The sequence below is a fragment of the Myotis davidii genome, unplaced genomic scaffold, assembly GCF_000327345.1.
Source record: "Myotis davidii unplaced genomic scaffold, ASM32734v1 scaffold923, whole genome shotgun sequence".
NCBI lineage: Eukaryota > Metazoa > Chordata > Mammalia > Chiroptera > Vespertilionidae > Myotis > Myotis davidii.
This window is the reverse complement of record NW_006293789.1, coordinates 632,241-637,627: the sequence shown is the minus strand read 5'-3', so window position 1 is coordinate 637,627 and position 5,387 is coordinate 632,241. Positions and strand designations below refer to the sequence as shown.

At 42.3% G+C, this 5,387-nt stretch overlaps 1 protein-coding gene across 2 annotated transcripts in view; it reads left to right on the top strand.

The window, feature by feature from the left end:
* The window catches only part of MGAT5 (mannosyl (alpha-1,6-)-glycoprotein beta-1,6-N-acetyl-glucosaminyltransferase), a 333,468-nt gene that overhangs the window by 213,294 nt on the left and 114,787 nt on the right, over positions 1-5,387 (top strand). The gene's annotated exons all lie outside the window — the stretch shown is intronic.

Here is a 5,387-nt window from a genome sequence, read left to right as displayed (position 1 = left end):
TGGGTTGGCAGACCCTACACCTGTTCCCTGCCCCACAGGTGCTGTGTAGAGTCCACTTGATTAGAGACAAGGAATGGGGTCTTCTGTGGCCACACGTTTTCCAAATAAGCAAACCTTAATTGCTTACGCATCAAATTTTGCAAAGAAAACTGTTAGCCTTTTTAAAATGGAACTTTTATTTTATTTCTTTTATTTTATTTTTGACTCTTGAGTGACAGACAGAGGAAGGGAGAGAGAAACATTGGTTGTTGTTCACTTGTTGATAATTCAATGGTTGGTTCTTGTATGTGCTCCTACCAGGGATCACACCTAAAACCTGGTATATTTGGATCACCCTCCAACCAACTAAGCCACCCGGTCAGGACCTAAATGGAACTTTTTAAAACTTTCAGACTTTACCAACTTCTTAAACACGGACCCAGAAGGAAATCTCACTTCTTTTGTTCATGTGGTGTTATTGTCGCCAAGAGCAGTGGTTATTTTAGGAGGAGATGTACTGGACACACTGAGAGATGATGCACTAACTGGCCCTCGCTGTGGGTCCGGTTTTTCTCCCACTTCCTTACTGCTATCAGTTTACCTCATTTCATTTAGAATTAGCAGAATACTGTGAAACCAGATGTGATAGTGTTCATGCAAAGAGCAGGTTTGTTGTCTGAGTCAGTAGATCCCGGTGATGACATTCAGGTGATGACATTCAGTTCCGTAAACAAAAGGTCACCTGAGTAAGATAGTTCATTCGCACACTCAGAGTGGAGAATTCCCATTTTCCAATATGATCAGAACATTTTAATCCAGAGGTTTTCACCTAGAATGCGTATCTGAGATGTGAATCTGTTGCCCCTGCCCCGCCTCTTCCTGCATGGTTGCCTCACCCCCTTTTCTGCAGCAGCTGAAGATGACTCTTTCCTCAGGTCGTCTAAATGTAGCAGCAGACACATGGGACTAATCCCTGGGTATAAGGTATGAGAAGAGAGAATTGAGGAGAGTTCCTTTTAAAGTCAGCTCAGAGAGATCTGTGAGAGCGTGTTTTGTGCATGGTAAACGTGACTGTTCCTGGAGCACAGTTTAGGGGACAAAAAAATATAGGGCTTGTTGGGTGACAGATGGCCGGTCAGCATGGTATAAAGCATGTGTAACTTTGAGGGGCTGGGATAAGGTCATACAAAATAACCTAAGAAGTAACCTGTGTTATGCTAAATGGAAAAATGTTAGCTACGTCTAAAGTGGCCAGAATTGATATGTATGCTCTCCACCGGATGGAGTTTTTCTAATCCCGGGGTGGGGGGGGAGGGGGGAGCTTTTTCAGAAAGTATTATAAAGTTCTCTTATAGAATGTTGGAATTCAGAGTCCTGAAAAACACATTTTGTTGTACATAAATGGAGGATTTCCACAGTGTGGGTTGAAATGAAAGAAATTCACTGCTTACAGTGTAACTAGAGATGAAGACAGATTAATTCCTGTTCCCTGGGAAGTATGTGTGTCCTAATTGACTCTCATTGAGCAGGAATCAAGGGAAAAACTGGTACATTAGACAGCCCTTTAAAAGAAAAAAGAATGTGTGTGTCAAAAACAATAACACCATAAGCCAGTGGTTCTCAACCTGTGGGCTGCGACCCCTTTGGTGGTCGAACGACCCTTTCACAGGGGTCGCCTAAGACCATCCTGCATATCAGATATTTACATTACGATTCATAACAGTAGCAACATTACAGTTATGAAGTAGCAACGAAAATAATTTTATGGTTTGGTCACAACATGAGGAACTGTATTTAAAGGGCCAGAAAGTTGAGAACCACTGCCATAAGCAAATTATTTAGCAGAGGGTTAGTATCCCTAATATGTAAAGAACTTCTAAAAATAATGAGTAAAAAAATTCTACAATCCAGTATGAAAATGGGCAAAAGCTATTACCGTTTCAGAGGAAAATGAAATGTATTACCTCAAATATATGAAAATATGTTAACTTCACTCACAATAGAGAAATGTGTTTTCAAACTGCACCAAGATACCATGTCCCACATATCAGATTGGCCAACGTTCAAAGGTTTGCTAGCCCAGCCATTCGTGGCGAGGCCCAGGGACAGCAGCCGGCTCTCACCCTCATGCTGGGGGGTAGGTGTCACCACCTCGCAGAACTGCCAGTGCATCTTTCCTTGCACTGAAGAGATCCTATCTAGGAACCTATTCCAAAGGTAGGTAAGGGAAATAGAAAGAGGCCTGTGCAAAGGCTGTTTATTGGGGCACTATTTGCAATACAGACTAGAAATAACCTGAATGCTCCCAAGCGGGGACTGAGTGAATAACAGGGTCTGTGGACAGAGTCTAGGCTCTATCTATAATAATCTATAATAATAAAAGCATAATATGCTAATTAGACCAGACATCCTTCCGGATGTCCTTCCTTCTGGACAAAGCCGCGGTGGGCAGGGGCCGTGACAGTGGTGGTAGAGGCCCCCAGCCGTGGTGGCAGCAGCGGCGGGCAGGGGCTGCAGCAGAGTCCCTGGCCACGGCCAAGGCCCTTGCATGAATTTCGTGCATCAGGCCTCTAGTTAAGTGATAAAAACCCAAGTGCAGGGCTGTGTGTAGAGCTCTCCCTTGTATATAAGAAGGGTATGGAGGAAAATGTGTGAGTACAGTAGTGTATATAAATTTGCTTGCATTTTCAAAAGAAATAAAGGAGTAATAAATAAGCTAATACAAATGACTATCACTGGAGGGGGGCGTGTAGGGTCAGGGGTGGAAAGTAGATGTCTCTTAATGTACCTTATTTCCACTTTAGAACCATTACTGTTTTATATGACCTAAAAAGAAAAATCAAAGAGGGAAGTGTTCACTAATAACTGAAACAGTTTGAAAAAAATAAACAAACCTAGTGATATATCAGGTGCTGTCAATCTCTCATGCAAAGAAAATACTCATTTCAAGTGACTTCAAAACAGTCTTTGGACTGTACATTTATAGTGGGAAACATTTATATTGTTATTTGAAAATATTCTGGGTATACTGTAGGAGCCAAAATTTTCAGAATATAAGAAAGGGGAAGTATTTAAAGAATTTAAGTAAAGAGTGTATAATATCTAACTTGAATAAGAAATATCAATAGTAGTATGGAATTTTTCTCTTTAAAAAGACCATGTTTCCCAGCTCTGAACTTTGAAAGGATCAAAAGTAAGGATGACTCACTAGCACTCTGACTAGTATTCCGTAAACACTTTCCCACTAAAAGGAACCCCTGCTTGGATACATAGTTGGTTCCCGGACTGGGGCAGGAAAAATGCAAGAGGGAACATCCTGGGAGCTGAGGCCAACCAGGGGTGGGGTCAGAGGACGCAGGAGCGGGAGAGAGGGTAGTCAGAACATCAAAATGAATAATCACTGCAGTGGGTTGAAATCAGACCAATGGCAAATGATCCAGGAGTCCATGATACTTCAAATGAGAAAAACCCACAAAATCAATCGGTCACCTTTGCAAGTTGCTAGGATACATCTTCATTACCCTGAACAATACGGGGAAAGAATTCCACTTTGATCCTGATTTTCTAAGACAAATTGTATTTGAAGACAGTCAGATAGTTGATGAGAGAAAGTTAATCATGGAGAAATCACAGCTAATAAATGCAAAAGGGCCCAGGAATTAGAAACTCAGCATTGTGTAGCAGTTAATGAGATAATGGAGCGAGGCAAGGTCCTCACTGGCTGCTAAATCCATCAAGTAACAATTGGTGGGAAAATTCCCCATGGATGAGGCTATCTTCAATGGAGGAAAGAGGGCAATGAAGCAGCTTGAGATGTTTTATCTTGTTGCAATGTGTTAGTTGAAGAATTTGCAGCAGCAAACAGCAAGCCTGCACCCTGCTTCCCAGAACTGCCCTCAGAGAACTTGGGTGCATCTTTGGGAGAGGGGCTCTTCCCTCCCCCATGACAAAGGGGTGGGGTCCAGTCCAGTCCAGCCCTGTCTTTCCCACAAAATCTTTGATTACCTCGCCCTTTGGAGAAAATGTGGCTGTGCTAGTGGTCTGAAGTGCAGGTTTCCTGGTGCTTAGCTTATGGGCTGATAGTAATCATTACATAATTGATGTACAAATATGCTCATGTATTGCCCATGTGTGTCGGGCCCCTGCCCCTGTTTCACCCATGTACCCACCTCCCCAGGTCCTGGCCCCGCCTCCCAGAGGCCTGCTGGTCTGGAAGGTGCCTCCCAGATTCCTCACCACTCCTGCCTTCTTCGAATCACCCTGAGAGCAGAATTTTTTTAAGGGTCTATTTAAATGTCTTTCTCCATCTTCCAATGAAATTTAAAAAGACACATAACTCTATTACAGAAAGAGAGAAAGCCCCTCCCCACCAAAAATGTGTCCCGTATACCAGTGCAAGCATTACCTTTTACGTTGGTTTAACACACACACACACTAAAATTTTGCATCTCCTTGTCTTCCACTTACATAATTTTTTAAAACCATCATTTCTAGGTCTGTTTTATAGTTCAAGTCGCTAGCTCCTAATCTGTATTTATTTGGAGATGCTTTTGAGAATTAATTGTTGCCTTTTCTGAGTTTTCCAGGGACTTGTCCTGACCAAACATATAGGCATCACTTTAGCCGGTGGCCTTTAGTCTGCTGTGTGTGCTGCTTTCTCTTAACTCCCAAAGGCAATCTCTTTTACGTTTTCTCAGTCCCAAGCAAGATATGTTATACTTCAGAAAGAAAGCAATCTGCCCATGGAGAAGGCATTTGTCTGTACAGTTTAGAGGAGAGAAATAAAACCCCACGGTGATGACTTTTAGCTTGAGCTCTCCGCTATTCAGGTAGCTCTAATGATCTACCTGCAGACACCCCCTCTCACAGCCACATCTGGCTTGCGTAAAGCATCGTCAGTGGTGAAACAGTCACCTAATGAAGTTTTTCCTTCTTCCTTTGGAGACTGGCTGGAAGTAGCAATAGCAGAGATGATTAAATTCCTTATTCCTAGTTTCAGGCAAGTTTCATTTCAGGCCTATATTTACATCCTACAGTGGAAAACTTTGAATAATGTTTAGTAGTCTGTCTTCTTAACAGCCTCACTATCCATATCACTATCACAGAACATTTTCTTATTTCTAGTAGTGTCTGCCTCTGTAGGTTTCTGTTTATTTAGTGGACTAACTTTTTGAGTACCTGCAACATTTCAGCTGTCACTCACAGTATGAAGACTCTAAAGAATTTGCCTTTTGGGTGCTCGCAATCTGTAGTTACAGTCGAGGCTGGGGACTATTCAGCTTTTTTTCGGTTTGTGTGGTAATTTGAAGCAGGAAAGTCGGAGATGTAATGAAGTTGAGTGAAGAGATTGGAGACCTGGGAGATGTTAATTTAGGCTTTCCACTTCATCTCCAGTCCATCTTTTTTAC